Below are 22,549 nucleotides of genomic sequence, written 5' to 3'. Positions count from 1 at the left end.
TAGGAAAGGGACTGGGGGTTTGGGGTTTACCAGGGTGTACGACAGAGTTGATATTTTTCCAGAAATTTTTAGGATTTGAATGAGAAGAGGTTTGTGTTTTAGTGTAAAATACCTTTTTATCCTTGTAGATTTCTTTTGTAGCCTGGCTCCTAAGTTCCTTAAATTCTTGGAGATGAATGGGTGATTTACTTATTATCTAAGTTTTCCATGCACTCTCATTTGTACATTAATATGCGGGTATCTTTACTGAGCCATGGGGCATGGTTTGATTTTATTCTTATTTTACGTGGGGGGCTAATGAGTCAAGGATATTCAGAAAGATGCAGTTGAATTTGAGTACAGATTCATCAAGAGGGAGGGAGTGCAGGATGGTCCAGTTTATGGCAGAGAGACTATCATTGAGCGAGGAGGGGTTGAAGTCTTTGAGTTTATGATAGACTTTATACAGATGTGGTTTCTGTTGTTGGGGTGGGTTTCTCGCTATGCTAATGGATAGGTGGTCACTTAGTGCATCAGGTAGTGTTGTGGAGTTGTGATAATGTTGGCGGCTGTTAAAGAGGAGCCGATCAACTGTTGTGCCCTGATAGAAGTGTTTGAAGAGTTTACTGGGGGTAGTGATAAGTTGGGTAAAACCGAACAGATTGATACTTTGGGTAAGTGAACGGGATTCCAAGGGTTTCCAGTCTATATTAATGTCTCCTAGCAGTAAAGTTTCGTAGGCTAGGTTTTGAGATAACTAGGAAAGAATATTTTCCAGAATTTGTATGTTCTTGCCAGGAGGAATGTAAATGGCAGCTATGGCAAGTTTTTTTGTGGTTATGTAGGTGGCAGTTTAGAATTAGAATTTCTGCTGGGTGGAAATCAGGTAGGTCAATAGAAATGGGGAAAGGGTGAGGTTTTGAGAGTAGAGGATAGCTACCCCTCCACCCTTCTTGGTGGTTCTGTCTAGTCGATATATATGTTAGATAGTTATGATAAATGTTAGGTTTTAACCCTTTTGTAGTCTTGCAAAGGCATTTGTCTTATTATGGTGTAAATTAACTGATACAATTCGAATACACTATACATAACTTTAAAAACAAGAAAAGAAAGTGAACATTAGTATCTCTTAACAGTTAATGCTCAGTCTTCAAGGTAGACTCTTTCCTTGGGTTATTACACAGGCATTGCTGGTATATGTGGTTGCTAACATTCATGCCTTTTCAGTTATTCTTTTTAGGACTGGCCTTGTTTCCCAGGTTGTAGCTGAAAGAGATCTGTTCAGCACACTCCACCTACCTGATTATTATACCAGCCAGGCATAAATAAAAATAAATGTGTCAAGACTCCTAAATGGAGCTTTACATCCCTTGACTTTTTTAGCTGTGGTCCTCTCCACTATGCCTACTGATATATACCCCCAAAGAATGTGTTACTTTTTTTACACTTATTGACTGTGTGAGTTTTATTCTTTTAAATCTAAGAATACCTTTCTTTATTGATAGGCTAATCATAGGTTCCCTATTATATCAGCAAATGCTTAAAATAGCGAATGCTGTTTGATCGACCATTTTAAATTGAAACCGTGAAATCTCGAACACACGGAACAGCAATTTTTTTCCCAGGGAAAAAAATCACTGGGCCGTTTTCAGGACTTTGCCATTTCCTCTGCTGTTCCTTGTGTTCGGCATTTTGCCATTTTGATTTTTAAGGGTCAGTTATACAGCATGCACTATTTTAAGCATTTGCTGTTATAATATAGGCCCTAATCATATTACTAAACATTGATTTCTCAAATTATGGTTACCAGTGTTACAGAATCTGTGACTCTATACAACAAGGGTGTGTGTCAACATTTAGACTGACATCAATGATAGTTTAAGGCGATGTTAAATGATGATGTGATTGCAGAACCAAGTAGGAAAACACTCTGTCAGTTAGTTTAGTTATCTGTGTATAGTACATACCAACCCTCTCATGGGTTCACAATGACCAAATGAAGTACAGTTTAGTAAAGCCTGGATTCATTGAATCTGTCTTACCAAATTAATTGTTAGGTATCTGAAGATCTCCTTATAGAAATATAATTTCCACCAAAGAATTATGTATGACCTTTAGATTAAGTTATATTCAGTTAGAAGGTTGTAGGAGGTTTCTTCCCACAGGAAGGGGGACATGGGTCGCCCCACTCAGTTTTTCAGTGAAACACAGTTCAGCAAATTGATACAATGTTTTAATAAACTGTTGTAGACCTCCACCCCCCACCCATTATCTTGATGCTTTCTGCCACAAGGAGTTCAGAAGAGGTCAAACAGGATGCTGAGAGGTCGCTGCAGGATATGGTGCTCTGCTTCTATCGTACGTCCGAGAGCAGCAGTTAAGTAATACTTACAACATTCAGTTTCTCAGTAGAAGGTACACACACACTGCAGTGATCCACCTGAAAAGCAAGCATTTGGTGCCTAGGATGGAAATAAGTCGACAATTAAAAGTAAGGAATTTAGGAAATAACTGATAATGCATTATTTCTCAGAGAAGGTATACAATGCACTGCCTGGGAAGTATCTGAATGATCTATATCTGAGATAAAAATCTCAAAGTGTTCATACCTGGGAATATTGTTATTTGTGACACGTATGACAGAAATACCACTGATAGAACAGTCTGTCAAGGTTTGATGTTATATATTTGTTCAGTAGTGTACATACATAGTTGTGAAGATAAACAGTACTTTCCAAAGTAAACATAGAGTTTAAAGTCGTTCAGATAGAAATATGTCTGAAGATAAACGACGAAAAGCCAGGAATAAAGCACACGGGTTTAGGGAATAAGAAATGCGATAATATAATGACTGACCCAGAATTAGAATGTACACCTACTGTACGATTTATACCAGTTTCTCATTTTAGCCTTACTCCCAGTTAAGTACCTGCCTATAATTTGTTTTGGTCAGTTCGGTCTTATACTCTGCCTTCATACCACCTTACTGCCATCTGTTTTCCCTAATGTTTTAGGTTGTTAACACCACTGGCCAGTACACATTCCCCAGCATTCCTACCAGCCCACCCTTGATAAATTCTTCCATTTGGACAATCACATTTCTGTTTTCTCTGCATACCACTGCCTTACCTATGTCATCTCAGTCTGGGGAAGCCTTAGTAGGTTGGTGAAAGCTTATAAAACTAAAAAAAAAAAAAAAAAAAAAGATCTAGGTTCAGTGGTTCGGCTTTTTTTTCTTCATTTGGTGTTTACCTGACTTCCATTGATTTGGGTTGTTGCCCTTGTCCATCTTTATCTTTGCTGATGGAAGACAATCCATTAGAAGTAAAAAATGTTTCTGAAGTATTGATCTGGCAACAGATCAGAAATGTTCAATATAAAAAGGATTTACACAATGCTTTATCTAGTGATGAATGAAGGTTAGAATATATTAATAATAGGTGAACTATGTGACACTTCATAATTTCATGGATGGAAGGATGTATTTCTGTCCTTTGAAGCCCAGTTTGCCAACAAATAGTTTAATACTTCTCACACAACAAGACTGGAAGCAGCAAAGTTTATTCTGCTTTGTGCTTCGGCATAAGCTTTCACAGTGAGTTACAACAATCTAGCCTAATAAAGCCACATACTTTTATATAATATCTTTAGTTACTCAGTTAAACAACAAATTATCCATTTTAGATAAACATACCCTTTAAATAAGTAAATTAACTCACTCATTCCATTATAACATTTATTGTGGTTTAGTAATACATCTATATTTTGTTTAATTCTTTTTTAAATTTGTTTTAGATAGTTTTCATTTTATTTTTCTTTGTTACATAACAGACAGGTCCAATTTACTTCTTTGTTTAAACCTTTAGGAAACAACATGTTAAACTTAATAGTTAATCTATATTTGAACTTATCCGGCATATCACATTTATACCCACTCCTAAGAGAATGCCTTGTTTTTAACGTTCAATATATTAGGCCTTCTGTTTTACAATTATGTTCTTTGTTAACATGTAAACCACAGCACTGGTGGTAAGACAATCTTTTTTAATATCTGAAACTGACTTGAAAATGTCCAGTTTATTCCTTATCCTGTGAATTCTTAGATTTATGGAATCTCAAGATTCAGGTTAGTTTAAATTGCACTAAAAATGGATACAATTTCTGTTGGAGTTTGAGAAGGGGAAATATAATAGACTTATAGATGTAATAGCAGTGTTATATTAAGGACTTAGTCTGAGACATCAGTTAATTTTATTCCTCAAAAGTTTGAACACATAGATGAAGAGTCTTATAAACTAGAAAAAGTACTTATTGATAAAAAAAAATTAAACTGTAACATGATTAGAAAGATCATGATGAAAATAAACTGTAAGGGTGGCAAAGACATGAAGCTAAGAGGTCCTTTGATAAAATGTCAAATAAAGACACCCATTCAATGTTAGCTCACAGTAAAGAAGGGCACAGTAACAACCACATGTATTTAGTTTATCTTGTTGTGTAAATCAGATGAGGCAAATTATCTTTTATAGGAGACGCCTGGAGGGGGAAAAAATCCTCAACCAAAATGTGAAAGGAGTGAATCAACATCTTAGATATGGGAGAAAGACAATACAGCTAGAGGAAGCCCACACAGAACACACACATCATAAAAAAGGGACACATCATGTGTTTCAGGGGATACAGGCAAAGATTATTAAAAAGCTCCACCTAGACAATCTCTAAAGATCAGGACTAAACCACAACACTTGAATGTTCTGTTCTGGCTAGCTGTTGTATGATATCTGTTAACATGTAAACCACAGCACTGGTGGTAAGACAATCTTTTTTAATATCTGAAACTGACTTGAAAATGTCCATTATACTCCTTACCCAGTGAATTCTTAGATTTATGGAAATCTCTTTGTCAAGTGAAATTGGAGAAAGTTGCAGCTTGAAAACTCCAGTTCCCTAAAGCTGACCTCCCTGATTGCTGTTCCCTGTACAGGATTTCGTTTTGCATGCGAGCACAGAATGTCCTAGCGTTTTCAGTGGGAGAACACTGAGGTTTCTCAGTCCCATCAAAAATATTATGAATTGTTACAGAAGGATTTCCTAGAATCTACACCCATTCCTCCTGTCATGTCTGCTTAAGAGGATACATTGCGTACCTCTCAACTGTACAGATTTTCGCAGAATGTCCAGATTTCTGCCTCATATTTTTGGTCTGTTTTTAATAAAATTGCAGTTTTCTGGCAAATTAGTTGTAAATCATTTAAGATTGAAGTTAGAAAATAATGACAGACATTTGAGTTTCAGACTTCATTTCCTTCAGAAAATTCATGCTAATGCAAAGCCTGTTATTCTATCAACATTCTAAGTTTGTAAGAGCAATATTTATAAAACATCCCTATTTTGGGCCTTTGTGCCACTTTAATTTATAGCTCTGTCCAGATTTCTTTCCCTAAGAGGTTGAGAGGTATGGGTGTGTCTTACTGCCTGCAATTTTTCTGATACACACCCAGCTGTCCATAAAGAGCAGATATGATGTATAAAGTTCCTCAGTCTTTTAAATTTTTATACACTATTCCCAAACCTGACCCAGCAAGTATAGCCTTTGTTGACTCCTCTGCTGCTAAGCACTTAGTTAATTCCAATCCTACTCTTTTTAATAAGGATGGGAAAATTAATGAGAGGCATGGGCAAAGTGTATACTTCTCCAACTTTGGTTTTCAGAATTTTAAATCGTCAGGCTCATATGGTAAAGTTTGTTCTGACAAGTTGTGAAAGTATGAAGAATGTTTTCTCTGCAGTTTATTCTTGTGAAGAAAAATCTGCTTTAAATAACTTAGTTTCTTCTATTGCATAGGTCACGACTCATTGTTTGCAGTTTGTGTATCACACAACTGGTACAGTTGTAAAGAGGTCTGCATGGCTCCATTCTCAGAACCTCCCAGATTATGTTAAAAATGAGATTTTAAATTCTCCCTCGGACAGAGATTTAGTGTTTGGCTTCTCTGGTGCAGAGATGATCAAAAAGTCTGATGAAAGAGGCAAGCTGACCCAAGGACTCCCTAAGTTTTTACCGCCCTATTTTTTTTTTCAAAATCATCCAAGGGATTTTCTTTCTCCTCATCCAATTTTGGAAAAAAACAGAAAAAAAAACAATCTCAACAGAATTCATGTAAGCAGACACTTAAGAGGAAGTTGCAAGGGGGTTCCAAACAGAAGTTTTAAACCACCCAAAACCAAGGACACTCCAACAAATCTGAATGACTATTCAAGAGCCATTGTGACCCCCTCCCACCCTGGCCCCTTTTCTGGTCCAGAAAGTCTGAATCTCCATTTTTCTCTTTGGCAACAGATTGTTTCAGACAAATGAGTTCTGAAAAGCATTCATCAGTGTTATGGGCGGGGGGAATGATGGTTAAGATGTTTACCTCACAGACACAAGGCACAGGGTTTGATTCTCTCTTTTGAAAGGGAAATTGGCTATGCTTAAAATGGTCCACAAGTGCAACTAGCCTAGTACTTGCATAAGAACCTATGAACAGATGGCAGTGGGAGGAAATTCCTTCTTTCCAGGGGGTCATTCCTCATTCTGCAGATTAAACTCTTTTGTTTCCACCTGTTCTTCATCACATGCTGTCCCAAGGAGTGGTAGAACCAGTTCCTCCTTCCCAAGTGGCAAAGGAGTTTTGCTCAGGGATGTTCCTAGTGCCAAAGAAAGAAAATGCTTGGAGATCAGTTCTGGATCTTTCTTTACTAAACCTGTTTGTCATAATGCCCAAATTCAAAAATATGTCACTTCCCAATGTGTTACAGCTTCTTCCTCTTTCAAGTTTCCTGATAACACTAGACTTAAAAGTTGCTTATCATCTAATCTTGATTAATCCAGACTTCAGACATTCCTTAAGGTTTTGTGTGTCTGAATAACATTATCAGTTCTCTGCCTTACCCTTTGGACTATTCACTGCACCAAGAATGTTCACAGGGTGTCTGGCTCCAATTATAGCTAATTGCAGGCTACAGGGTATCCACATTTTTTCATACTTAGATGACTTGCTTATCTTTTGCAAAGACTTTTCAAAATGTTAGGAATCTTTCTTTCTCTCTCTCTCTCTCTCTCTCTCCTGGGTGAGAGAGCTTTTTTTCTCGCAGGAAAAAAATAGATCTTTATTTAGATCTTTTTCTAAGGGTTTCCACTCAGACTTCAATCACTGCAAGGGAATACCTCAGGATTTTGTGTCTCATGGCATACATGATTCTCATGATACCCCTGGCAAGACTCCACAACGGAAAGATACAGTGGTATCTGAAATCTCTTTGGTCCCAATATCAACACCCTTTATCTTTTCAGTTCCCAGCACTTGGGTTTATCAGAACAGGAATATTTTGGTGCAGACAACAGACATCCTTAAATCTGTCTCTCCTCTTTTTCCTCCCTGCTCCAAATCAGTCAGTCACCACAGATGCTTTGGACTTTGCTTGGGGAGCAGTTTCAGGAGGGATAAATGTGCAGGGGGTTGTGGGATACCAAGGACAGATGCAAGCACATAAATATCAAGGAGATGCTTGCCCTGATCAAGGCACTTAACTCTCTGAACCATTTTTATCCTCTGGGATGTCTTCAAGTGGTTTTAGACAATACGATAGCAAAGTGATGTAGCACATCAGCCAGCAAGGGGGCTCGGATCATATCCCCTTTGCAGACTAGTTGTGTTAGCGTGGGGTACAGCTTTACAGTACACTCTCACTCTACAGCCATCCTACATACTGTCTGAGCAAAATTGTGTTGCAGACAAGCTGAGCAGGACCACTGCAGACCCTCATGAATTGAAACTAGATCAGGGAGCCTTCCAAGATTTGATCCATCTGTGGGGAGTTCCTTAAGTAGACATCTTTGCTTTCTCCCTGAACAATCAACTGGCAAAATTATGTTCCAGAGCTCCATGCACAAATGCCTGGAAGACAGATGCCTTTTTTTTTCTTTTGACAGAAAAATTCCTGTATGTCTTTCCACCCTTTCCGCTAATATCCAGGGTACTTCTGATGATTTGGAAGGAATCCACCAAAATCATTGTGGTGACTCCATTCTGACCCTTTAATAGTGGTTCTCCCTTCTTTTAGAAATCGCCAGGGGCAATGACCCCAGGCTTCCTCACAGAATGGATCTACTTACACAAGGACAGGGATGTTTTATAAACTCTGACATCAATGGCAGGCTATAACCGATATAGCTAAGGTTATTACTGCAGTGATAATTAGAACATTTACTATTACGGTAAGTTTAACTTCCACAACTGTACTTTACAAAGATTGTATACACAAGTGCACTTTATTTAAATGTCCTGCAAAAACACTACAGTGAAAACAGTGCTTAATAATCCAAAACCTCAAAGGAAAAAAAATCACCCCCTCCCCTGACTAGTCTTATGGATAAATATATTGAAAAAGAAATGATAGTAAGGTACCAGCAAACTTGACTCATTACAAATGTTGCACTGCAGATTTTGATCATGTTTAATAGTACTGATTTATTTGCATTCCACGTGTATTTCTAAACATTTTGTTTTCTAATTCTGTAACACATTATGCACAAATCATCTGTCAACAACAGTTTTTATTGTCCTAATCCAGTAACATTGTCAACATTTGCCTAGATTGTGTAGATACATGTAGTATTGTATTTACTTGTAGAGCTGAGGCGGTGTGCATGCTAAACTTCTGTTGAATACTTACAAATACTTTTTCAGAGAGCTCATTTATGAAATTCAGAATATAAACTTTTGAATATATAAAACAGAGAAAGTTGCTTATTTTCCATACACCTCTAGAGTCATATGGCATACCTTTCCTCACAATTTTAACACTGAAGTCCCGCAGAATATTCATTGTATTGCTCTTCAACAATATTTTGTTTTCTGACATCTTGTTTAATTTAATAAAGAGTCTCAGGGTAGTAAGATGTTCTCCTAGGACTTAGTGTATTGATTGACTGACTTGCCCTGGGATTCATTAATGCCCACACCAAGTGTACACAAAGTGTACACTGTTCTGAGTGAACAGACAATACAAACATAACTCAGATCTTCTTCCTCCTGATTTTAGTTTTCCTAGTGATTTTCTTGCAGTCTTAATATTGAAGGTGATTTAAAAAGGTTAGAACAAAATGTACACTACATGTACATTTAGTATAATCTTTCTGAGTGACTAGAAAGCACCAAAAAGGTGATAGATCATTTACATTTAGGGTACACTTAGTGTAGGCATTAATGAATCTTCTTCTTGCAGTCCACAGAATTCTCGGGCGTTTTCTCCAATACCACATATCAAAATCATCAGTTTTCCAGTGCACAGCCTTACTTATTACAATCTCTCATAATCATATATTATTATGAGCAAAACTGTAGTTTTGATCAAATAGAACTTTGTTGACAATGTGTGGTGTTTGCTTTTTAATATCTTATCCAGATTTGCAATGTTTTCCTTCAAAGAAGTGTCTTTTAATGTCATGACTCCAACATCACAAAAAACCCCTAAGACCATGCTTTGACCTTCATCAATAGTCTCTGCAGCTCCTCACTTTCAGCCATCAGACTTGTAATATCATCTACATATCCAAAGTCAATATTTCTCCCTGAAGTTTTGATTCCTGCATTTGGTTCATGTAACCCGACATTCTGCATGACATATACAGTATATGCATTAAATGAATAAGGCGACAATATGCAGTGTTGTTTCACTTTTCTCAGGTTTGAACTAGTCAGCTCTTCCATATTTATTTTGTTTCTTTGTGATCTTCATACAGATTCCTCGTAACGTAAATAAGGTGACCCAGCATCACAATTTCTTTAAAAACTTGTCACAGTTTGTTACGGTCCACACAATCAAAGGCATTAGAGTAGTCAGGAAAGTACAAACAGAAGAGAATACTTTTCGAGGACTATTTTGTACATCTGACAGTTCTTGGTCTCTGTATTGCAGGAGTCTAGCCTGCGGAATATTGAACATTACTTTGCTAGCAACTAAAACAAGCGCAATCATTTGCTAATTTGAGAAATCCTTAGTGTTGCTCTTTTTTTCTGGGGGGTATATAAATTATTCCTTTTTAATTTAATAGCCATCGATGTGTTTTCCATATTTTCTAGCAAATTATGAGTAATGTTGTAACAATATAATTTTGCAGGAATTTAAATAATACATCTGGTATTCAGTCACTTCCTGCAGCCTTGGTATTAACAAGGCTTTGTAGGGTATATTTAACTTCACTTTCCAGGATATCTGGCTGTAGACAAGATAACATAAAATTGCACGAGTTTTGTATATAGTTCTACTGTATATTCTTGCAACCATTTCTTAATATCTCATGCTTCTGCTACGTCCCTAACACCTTTCTCAATTATTATGCCCATTTTTACCTGGTGGATTCTTTAATGTGACAGTTCTCCTGAAAAGATCTCTTTGTCTTTCTCATTCTATTGTCTTCTTCCATTTCTGTTCACTGTTCATTTAAATATACATTTGTATCTCTTCTTGCTTTCCTCTGATGCTCTGCATTCATTTTGACATGTTTTCCACATCGCCATCACATTTTCCATTCCTTATTTCTTCAGCCATTTGTAAAGCCTCCACAGACAGCCATTTTGCCTGCTTAATCTTATTTCAATTTGAATTTTTTTTATGCCAGCTTGTGGTCAGTACCATAAACTTCTGTTCATAGATATTCCGGAATTCTATTCATCAGGTCTAATTCCTTAATTCCATTCTTCACCTCCACTTATACGCTCTTACAGAATACTGTTTTGCTTGTATCTACCTGGTATTTAGACTTTTCTTGTTTCTTTACTTTGATTCTAAACTTTGTGATAAGAAGCTGATAGTCTAAGCCATTATCAACTCCAGCTCTTGCTATTAATTGTATAGAGCTCTTTCATTTCTGATGACAAAATACACAATCTGTTCTGTATGACCATCTGGTTATGTCTGTCTGTAAAGCCAATTCTTAGGCTGTTGAAAGAGACTCCTTGCTGTGACCAGTGAAATATCTTGGCAGAAATCTACTAGTCTATATCCTATTTCGTGTTGTACTCCAAGACCACATTTTCCCTGTATTCCAGTTGTTCTTTGACTACCAGTTTTAGCATTCTGAATATGTATGATAAAAGTAATAGATTTTTTGCTACGTTTTAGCCAAAAAGTACTATAAAACCTTCTAAAATTGATAAGCCTCATTCATTGCAGCATCTCCAGTTTGAGCATTAATTTGTATCACTTTGATGTTGAAAAGCTGGCCTTGGAGTCTGATGGAAATCATTTTGCCATTTGTTTTGGGTGGGTGTAAATGACTGCCAACTTTGACACCCTTTTATTAGCTACAGGACCTACTCCTTTTTTTCTGCAAGATCCTTGTCCACAGTGGAAACTCTGATGCTAATCTGATGTAAAAATGACCCGTTCCTGTCCATTTTAATTCATTAACTCCCAAGGTGTTCGGGTAAGATGGCATAAATGATACTCATATGGTACCCAGTTTGCATTTATTAACTATCCATTAGTGTAACTTTGTCATACATTAAAACTATTCTTCACTTTAGTCCCTTTCCTCCTTTTAGTCATTCATTTCTCCTGACCTCCAGCATCGTACATCGGAAGAAGAAGAGATTCAGGGATCACAGCCGTCATCCAGCCAGGGTCAGTAAATTTCATGCACGCTGTTTACACTTCCCCCTGTTGAACAGAAAACATTATACAATGCCACTTAGCTGGACTTTGTTTCAGCACATACTTCACCACAACAGCAATGCCCAGTTAGAGAGCATATAGTCTTGTTGGTTCATGTTCTTCAAATCCCAAATTCACCTTTCCCCAGGTACAGGTCTTGTTGTGGGACTCTGTCAACATGCGCCTCCAGGACAAGTGAAACAAGCACTGACCAGCCTGTCTCATCCCTCTTCCTTCCTAGGTGGTCTTCTCCAGCCCCCAGATTATTAATAAAACTTGAATTGTTTTAGACATATTCAGAGCTCCATCCCTTTACAGAATGGAGCCCGTACAGTGAAATCATTTTACTGCCATTCTTACATCCAATCTTAACTGTACTTTGGGAAGGTTAATGGCTACAAAAGATCCACTATGTTCAACTTACTTCTTAGTTATCAAATGATTAAACAACTGTATAATGAAGACTGGGTCCTCTTCTGATGTCCATGTTTCAGATCTCAAATTCAACCTCCTGGAGAGGGGAGAAGTTCAGAATGCCGATACAAAGTAGAAGGAAACGTGACTATGTTATCATAAGATTGTGGCATTTCTGAAGAACTGGATAAGGTCAATTTATTCTCTGTTATTTATTGATTGATTCTTTAAACCACAGTAATTCTGTTCACTAGTGCTGATTTTTACAGTGAAGACCCAGGGAAATAAATAGTAAAAAGTATACAAGTAACAGTTAACAATATCATACTAAGGTGGGGATAGTGTACAAGTGATTTTACATTCTAAGGTATTAATATATGTATAGAAAGACATACTGTGTAAGACATACCAACTTGCCACTGTGATGTAAAGTATATTATTACAAACCTGCATCAGGTATGTAAATGTGACATGGACCGTACTATCACTTAAAAAACTATTATTACAAACCTGCATCAAGTGTGTAAATGAGACATGGACCGTACTATCACTTAACAAGCTATTATTACAAACCAGCAGCAGGTTTGTAAATGAGACACAGACCACACTATCACTTAATAAGGTATTATTAAAAACCTGCAGCAGGTTTGTAAATGATACACGGACCACACTATCACTTAATAAGGTATTATTAAAAACCTGCAGTAGGTTTGTAAATGAGACACGGACCATGTTATTACTTAATAAGGTATTATTAAAAACCTGCAGCAGGTTTGTAAAAGAGACATGGACCATGTTATCACTTAATAAGATATTATTACAAATCAGCAGCAGGTTTGTAAATGAGACACAGACAGCACTATCACTTAATAAGGTATTATTACAAACCTGCAGCAGGTTTGTAAATGAGACACAGACCACACTATCACTTAATAAGGTATTATTACAAGCCTGCATCAGGTTTGTAAATGAGACACAGCCACACTATCACTTAATAAGGTATTATTACAAACCTGCGTCAGGTTTGTAAATGAGACATGGACTGTACTATCACTTAACAAGCTATTACAAATTAGCAGCAGGTTTGTAAATGAGACACGGACAGCACTATCACTTAATAAGCTGTTATTACAAACATGCATCAGGTTTGTAAATGAGAAACGGGCCACACTATCACTTACTCAGCTATAATTACAAACCTGCAGCACGTTTGTAAATGAAACACGGACTGTACTATCACTTAATAAGGTATTATTACAAACCTGCAGCAGGTTTCTAAATGAGACATGGACCACGCTGTCACTTAATAAGGTATTATTACAAACCTGCATTATGTGTGTAAATGAGACACAGATCACATTATCACTTAATAAGCTATGATTCTAAACCTGCAGCAGGTATGTAAATGAGACACAGACAGCACTATCACTTAATAAGCTATGATTCCAAACCTGCATCATGTGTGAAAATGAGACACTGACCACACTATCACTTAATAACCTATTATTACAAACCTGCAGCAAGTTTGTAATTGAGACACGGACCGCACTATCACTTAATAAGGTATTATTGCAAACCTGCATCAGGTGTGTAAATGAGACATGGACCGCACTATCACTTAATAAGGCATTATTACAAACCTGCATCAGGTTTGTAAATGAGACACGGATCACACTATCACTTAATAAGCTATGATTACAAACTTGCATCAGGTTTGTAACTGAGACATGGACCGTACTATCACTTAATAAGCTATGATTACAAACCAGCATCAGGAAGTGAGACACAGACAGTACTATCACTTAATAAGGTATTATTATAAACCTGCAGCAGGTTTGTAAATGAGACACGGAGCACACTATCACTTAATATGGTATTATTACAAACCTGCATCAGGTGTGCAAATGAGGCACTGACAGTACTGTCACTTAATAAGGTATTATTACAAACCTGCATCAGGTTTGTAAATGAGACATGGATCACACTATCACTTAATAAGATATTAGTACAAACCTGCATCATGTGTGTAAATGAGACATGAACCACACTATCACTTAATAAGCTATGATTACAAACTTGCATCAGGTTTGTAACTGAGACACGGACCATACTATCACTTAATAAGCTATGATTACAAACCAGCATCAGGAAGTGAGACACAGACAGTACTATCACTTAATAAGGTATTATTATAAACCTGCAGAAGGTTTGTAAATGAGACACAGAGCACACTATCACTTAATAAGGTATTATTACAAACCTGCATCAGGTGTTTAAATGAGGCACTGACCGTACTGTCACTTAATGAGGTATTATTACAAACCTTCAACAAGTTTGTAAATGAGACACTGACTACACTTTCACTTAATAAGCTATGATTACAAACCAGCATCAGGAAGTGAGACACAGACAGTACTATCACTTAATAAGCTATGATTACAAACTTGCAGCAGGTATGTAAAGGAGACACAGACAGCACTATCACTTCATAAGCTATGATTACAAACCAGCAGCTGGTTTGTTAATGAGACACGGACTGCACTATCACTTAATAAGGTATTATTACAAACCTGCAGCAGGTTTGTAAATGAGACACGGACTGCACTATAACTTAATAAGTTATGATTACAAACCTGCAACAGGTGTGTAAAAGAGACACAGACCTACTATCACTTCATAAGGTATTATTACAAACTTTCAGCAGGTTTGTAAATGAGACACGGACCGCACTATCACTTAATAAGATATGATTACAAACCTGCATCAGGTGTGTAAATGAGACACAGACCGTACCATCACTTAATAAGGTATTATTACAAACCTGCAGCAGGTTTGTAAATGAGACACGGACTGCACTATAACTTAATAAGTTATGATTACAAACCTGCAACAGGTGTGTAAATGAGACACAGACCTACTATCACTTCATAAGGTATTATTACAAACTTTCATCAGGTTTGTAAATGAGACACGGACCGTACTATCACTTCATAAGATATGATTACAAACCTGCATCAGGTGTGTAAATGAGACACAGACCGTACTATCACTTAATAAGGTATTATTACAAACCTTCATCAGGTTTGTAAATGAGACACGTACCACACTATCACTTAATAAGCTATGATTACAAACTTGCAGCGGGTATGTAAAGGAGACACGGACAGCACTATCACTTAATAAGCTATGATTACAAACCAGCAGCGGGTTTGTTCATGAGACACAGACCGCACTATCACTTAATAAGGTATTATTATAAACCTGCAGCAGGTATGTAAATGAGACATGGACCATACTATCACTTAATAAGCTATGATTACAAATCAGCAGCAGGTCTGTAAATGAGACATGGACCACACTTTCACTTAATAAGGTATTATTACAAACCTGCATCAGGTGAGTAAATAAGACACAGACCATACTATCACTTAATAAGGTTTTGTTACAAACTTGCATCAGGTTTGTAAATGAGACACGGCCCGCACTATCACTTAATAAGCTATGATTACAAACCAGCATTATGTGTGTAAATGAGACACTGACCACACTATCACTTAATAAGCTAAGATTACAAACCTGCATCAGGTTAGTAAATGAGACACGGACCACACTATCACTTAATAAGCTATGATTACAAACTTGCATCAGGTGTGTAAATGAGACATGGACCATAATATCACTTAATAAGGTATTATTACAAACCTGCAGCAGGTTTGTAAATGAGACATGGACCACACTATCACTCAATAAGCTAAGATTACAAACCTGCATCAGGTGCGTAAATGAGACACGGACCGTATTATCACTTAATAAGGTATTGTTACAAACTTGCATCAGGTTTGTAAATGAGACACGGGCCACACTATCAATAATTCAGCTATGATTACAAACCTGTGGCACGTTTGTAAATGAAACACGGACTGTACTATCACTTAATAAGGTATTATTACAAACCTGCAGCAGGTTTCTAAATGAGACATGGACCACACTATCACTTAATAAGGTATTATTACAAACCTGCATCATGTGTGTAAATGAGACACAGATCGCATTATCACTTAATAAGCTATGATTCTAAACCTGCAGCAGGTATGTAAATGAGACACAGACAGCACTATCACTTATTAAGCTATGATTCCAAACCTGCATCATGTGTGAAAATGAGACACTGACCACACTATCACTTAATAACCTATTATTACAAACCTGCAGCAAGTTTGTAATTGAGACACGGACCGCACTATCACTTAATAAGGTATTATTGCAAACCTGCATCAGGTGTGTAAATGAGACATGGACCGCACTATCACTTAATAAGGTATTATTACAAACCTGCATCATGTGTGTAAATGAGACACGAACCACACTATCACTTAATAAGCTATGATTACAAACCAGCATCAGGAAGTGAGACACATACAGTACTATCACTTAATAAGGTATTATTATAAACCTGCATCAGGTGTTTAAATGAGGCACTGACCGTACTGTCACTTAATAAGGTATTATTACAAACCTTCAACAAGTTTGTAAATGAGACACTGACTACACTTTCACTTAATAAGCTATGATTACAAACCAGCATCAGGAAGTGAGACACAGACAGTACTATCACTTAATAAGCTATGATTACAAACTTGCAGCAGGTATGTAAAGGAGACACAGACAGCACTATCACTTCATAAGCTATGATTACAAACCAGCAGCTGGTTTGTTAATGAGACACGGACTGCACTATCACTTTATAAGCTATGATTACAAACCAGCAGCAGGTTTGTTAATGAGACACGGACTGCACTATCACTTAATAAGGTATTATTACAAACCTGCAGCAGGTTTGTAAATGAGACACGGACTGCACTATAACTTAATAAGTTATGATTACAAACCTGCAACAGGTGTGTAAATGAGACACAGACCTACTATCACTTCATAAGGTATTATTACAAACTTTCATCAGGTTTGTAAATGAGACACGGACCGCACTATCACTTAATAAGATATGATTACAAACCTGCATCAGGTGTGTAAATGCGACACAGACTGTACTATCACTTAATAAGGTATTATTACAAACCTTCATCAGGTTTGTAAATGAGACACGTACCACACTATCACTTAATAAGCTATGATTACAAACTTGCAGCGGGTATGTAAAGGAGACACGGACAGCACTATCACTTAATAAGCTATGATTACAAACCAGCAGCAGGTTTGTTCATGAGACATGGACCGCACTATCACTTAATAAGGTATTATTATAAACCTGCAGCAGGCATGTAAATGAGACATGGACCGTACTATCACTTAATAAGCTATGATTACAAATCAGCAGCAGGTCTGTAAATGAGACACGGACCACACTTTCACTTAATAAGGTATTATTACAAACCTGCATCAGGTGTGTAAATAAGACACAGACCATACTATCACTTAATAAGGTTTTGTTACAAACTTGCATCAGGTTTGTAAATGAGACACGGCCCGCACTATCACTTAATAAGCTATGATTACAAACCAGCATTATGTGTGTAAATGAGACACTGACCACACTATCACTTAATAAGCTAAGATTACAAACCTGCATCAGGTTTGTAAATGAGACACGGACCACACTATCACTTAATAAGCTATGATTACAAACTTGCATCAGGTGTGTAAATGAGACATGGACCATAATATCACTTAATAAGATATTATTACAAACCTGCAGCAGGTTTGTAAATGAGACATGGACCACACTATCACTCAATAAGCTAAGATTACAAACCTGCATCAGGTGCGTAAATGAGACACGGACCGTATTATCACTTAATAAGGTATTGTTACAAACTTGCATCAGGTTTGTAAATGAGACACGGGCCACACTATCAATAATTCAGCTATGATTACAAACCTGTGGCACGTTTGTAAATGAAACACGGACTGTACTATCACTTAATAAGGTATTATTACAAACCTGCAGCAGGTTTCTAAATGAGACATGGACCACACTATCACTTAATAAGGTATTATTACAAACCTGCATCATGTGTGTAAATGAGACACAGATCGCATTATCACTTAATAAGCTATGATTCTAAACCTGCAGCAGGTATGTAAATGAGACACAGACAGCACTATCACTTAATAAGCTATGATTCCAAACCTGCATCATGTGTGAAAATGAGACACTGACCACACTATCACTTAATAACCTATTATTACAAACCTGCAGCAAGTTTGTAATTGAGACACGGACCGCACTATCACTTAATAAGGTATTATTGCAAACCTGCATCAGGTGTGTAAATGAGACATGGACCGCACTATCACTTAATAAGGTATTATTACAAACCTGCATCATGTGTGTAAATGAGACACGAACCACACTATCACTTAATAAGCTATGATTACAAACTTGCATCAGGTTTGTAACTGAGACATGGACCGTACTATCACTTAATAAGCTATGATTACAAACCAGCATCAGGAAGTGAGACACATACAGTACTATCACTTAATAAGGTATTATTATAAACCTGCATCAGGTGTTTAAATGAGGCACTGACCGTACTGTCACTTAATAAGGTATTATTACAAACCTTCAACAAGTTTGTAAATGAGACACTGACTACACTTTCACTTAATAAGCTATGATTACAAACCAGCATCAGGAAGTGAGACACAGACAGTACTATCACTTAATAAGCTATGATTACAAACTTGCAGCAGGTATGTAAAGGAGACACAGACAGCACTATCACTTTATAAGCTATGATTACAAACCAGCAGCAGGTTTGTTAATGAGACACGGACTGCACTATAACTTAATAAGTTATGATTACAAACCTGCAACAGGTGTGTAAATGAGACACAGACCTACTATCACTTCATAAGGTATTATTACAAACTTTCATCAGGTTTGTAAATGAGACACGGACCGCACTATCACTTAATAAGATATGATTACAAACCTGCATCAGGTGTGTAAATGTGACACAGACTGTACTATCACTTAATAAGGTATTATTACAAACCTTCATCAGGTTTGTAAATGAGACACGTACCACACTATCACTTAATAAGCTATGATTACAAACTTGCAGCAGGTATGTAAAGGAGACACGGACAGCACTATCACTTAATAAGCTATGATTACAAACCAGCAGCAGGTTTGTTCATGAGACATGGACCGCACTATCACTTAATAAGGTATTATTATAAACCTGCAGCAGGCATGTAAATGAGACATGGACCGTACTATCACTTAATAAGCTATGATTACAAATCAGCAGCAGGTCTGTAAATGAGACACGGACCACACTTTCACTTAATAAGGTATTATTACAAACCTGCATCAGGTGTGTAAATAAGACACAGACCATACTATCACTTAATAAGGTTTTGTTACAAACTTGCATCAGGTTTGTAAATGAGACACGGACTGCACTGTCACTTAGTAAGCTAAGATTACAAACCTGCATCAGGTCTGTAACTGAGACACGGACCATACTATCACTTAATAAGCTATGATTACAAACCAGCTACAGGTTGGTAAGTGAGACACTGACCACACTATCACTTAATAAGCTAAGATTACAAACCTGCATCAGGTTTGTAAATGAGACACGGACCACACTATCACTTAATAAGCTATGATTACAAACTTGCATCAGGTGTGTAAATGAGACACGGATAGTACTATCACTTAATAAGGTATTATTACAAACCTGCAGCAGGTTTGTAAATGAGACATGGACCACACTATCACTCAATAAGCTAAGATTACAAACCTGCATCAGGTGTGTAAATGAGACACGGACCGTATTATCACTTAATAAAGTATTGTTACAAACTTGCATCAGGTTTGTAAATGAGACACGGACTGCACTGTCACTTAATAAGCTAAGATTACAAACCTGCATCAGGTCTGTAACTGAGACACGGACCATGCTATCACTTAATAAGCTATGATTACAAACCAGCTACAGGTTTGTAGGTGAGATACGGCCCGCACTATCACTTAATAAGCTATGATTACAAACCGGCATTATGTGTGTAAATGAGACACTGACCACACTATCACTAAATAAGGTATTATTACAAACCTGCATCAGGTTTGTAAATGAGACACGGACCACACTATCACTTAATAAGGTTTTATTACAAACCTGCATCATGTGTGTAAATGAGACACAGACCACACTATCACTTAATAAGCTAAGATTACAAACCTGCATCAGGTTTGTAAATGAGACACGGACCACACTATCACTTAATAAGCTATGATTACAAACTTGCATCAGGTTTGTAACTGAGACACGGACCATACTATCACTTAATAAGCTATGATTACAAACCAGCAACAGGTTTGTAAGTGAGACATGGCCCGTACTATCACTTAATAAGGTATTATTAGAAACCTGCATCAGGTTTGTAAATGAGACACAGACCGCACTTTTACTTAATAAGCTATGATTACAAATCTGCAGCAGGTTTGTAAATGAGACACGGACAGCACTATCACTTAATAAGCTATGATTCCAAGCCTGCACCATGTTTGTAAATGAGACATGGACTGCACTATCACTTAATAAGCTAAGATTACAAACCTGCATCAGGTTTGTAAATGAGACACGGACCACACTATCACTTAATAAGCTATGATTACAAACTTGCATCAGGTTTGTAACTGAGACACGGACCATACTATCACTTAATAAGCTATGATTACAAACCAGCAACAGGTTTGTAAGTGAGACATGGCCCGTACTATCACTTAATAAGGTATTATTAGAAACCTGCATCAGGTTTGTAAATGAGACACAGACCGCACTTTTACTTAATAAGCTATGATTACAAATCTGCAGCAGGTTTGTAAATGAGACACGGACAGCACTATCACTTAATAAGCTATGATTACAAACCTGCAGCAGGTGTGTAAATGAGACATGGACCGCATTATCACTTAATAAGGTATTATTACAAACCTGTAGCAGGTGTGTAAATGAGACACAGACCACACTATCACTTAATAAGGTATTATTACAAACCTGCACCAGGTGTGTAAATGAGACACGGACCGCACTATCACTTAATAAGGTATTATTACAAACCTGCAGCAGGTGTGTAGATGAGACACAGACCGCACTATCACTTAATAAGCTCAGTAACACAATGAAAGGGATAACAGGTTCTTTCATAATGCAACCATCTTATTATGTTGGGGGGATAGGCAGAACAAACCGTGATTTTAGATTTTCCCTAAGGACCTTCTAATTCACTGATGACAGCATGTGAAATAAGAAGGAAATACTATAATTTGGGGTTAAAAAGGAGATGGCTTTGCTCTGTTTTTGTTTCTAATCTCATGATGGATCCCTTCAGAGTAGAATGAAAAATGTCATTTGGTTGAGCATGAGTAAGGCCTTGACTCGTACTGGAGCAATTTTTAGCATGAGTAGCTTAGAAATTATTGTGCATAGAACATGGCCAGCATTTTTTCTGACCAGAAATCAGAAATCAGTTATTGTTTAATGGCTGTTTCAGTGTCAAAAAAGGGCAGTAAAAATGTCCTCCAAAGGCAAAAAAACTGGCAACAGTGTCTTGCCTATACTATCACTTATCATTTCCTGATAATGGCTTTTCTGCCTTCTGGTCCCACATATCGACTGATCTTATAACAGCATTCCTTTTTGAAAGGCTTTATGAGAAGCAACATGGAGATGACTTTGCAGGTTATATATTGAATCTATACTTACACTCAAATATGTGCTCTAGGCCGCGGTGGTGCAGCGGTTAGCATTGTCGCCTCACACCAAGAGGTTCTCTGGTTCAGTTCTTGGCTGGAGTGCCTTCTGTGTAGAGTCTGCATGTCCTCCCCACTGTTGAGTGACGTTAAAGACATGCAGGTAGGTGCATGCATGAATGGGTGTGCCGTCTTTGAAGGTTGGGTGTCGGGCTGGCACCTCAGCACCGTAAAAATCCACTGCCAATCACTAGTGGACCGGAGCTCCACTGTGGCAACCCCTAACCGGGAAAAGCCGAAAGAGTTACTTACTTACACTCAAATATGTGACTTTACTTATTTTAAGCAATTGTTTACTGTGGAGGTCTTACAAGACACACACAAAAAAAACATTTTCAGTGGATGTACATGGAGAAAAGCTCCAGAGCCTAAAAATATAACATGAATCCATAATGAATGACATTAGATGTGGTTACAATGGTTATACATGTGCAAAAATGTATAGAATCATAGAAACGTATAAAAAATCATACAAGAATTATAGTGACTGACAGAAAGTCAAGAGTTGTTCTAGTGGAGAGAGATTAAAAAATGAAAGTTGAATTTAGTAAGTTGTATTTCATGTAGGTAGGAAGGTTTGGGAGGGAGACAAGAGTAGGGATATTTACAATATATACAGGTAGTTTAGTTGAATTATATGGATTGAAAACATTATATCAATTTAGT

Source organism: Protopterus annectens, chromosome 12.part0 (assembly GCF_019279795.1).
Source record: "Protopterus annectens isolate FY-2018-M chromosome 12.part0, PAN1.0, whole genome shotgun sequence".
Classification (NCBI taxonomy): Eukaryota; Metazoa; Chordata; order Ceratodontiformes; family Protopteridae; genus Protopterus; species Protopterus annectens.
The sequence above is the reverse complement of the archived record's forward strand: the minus strand, read 5'-3'. Positions refer to the sequence as shown.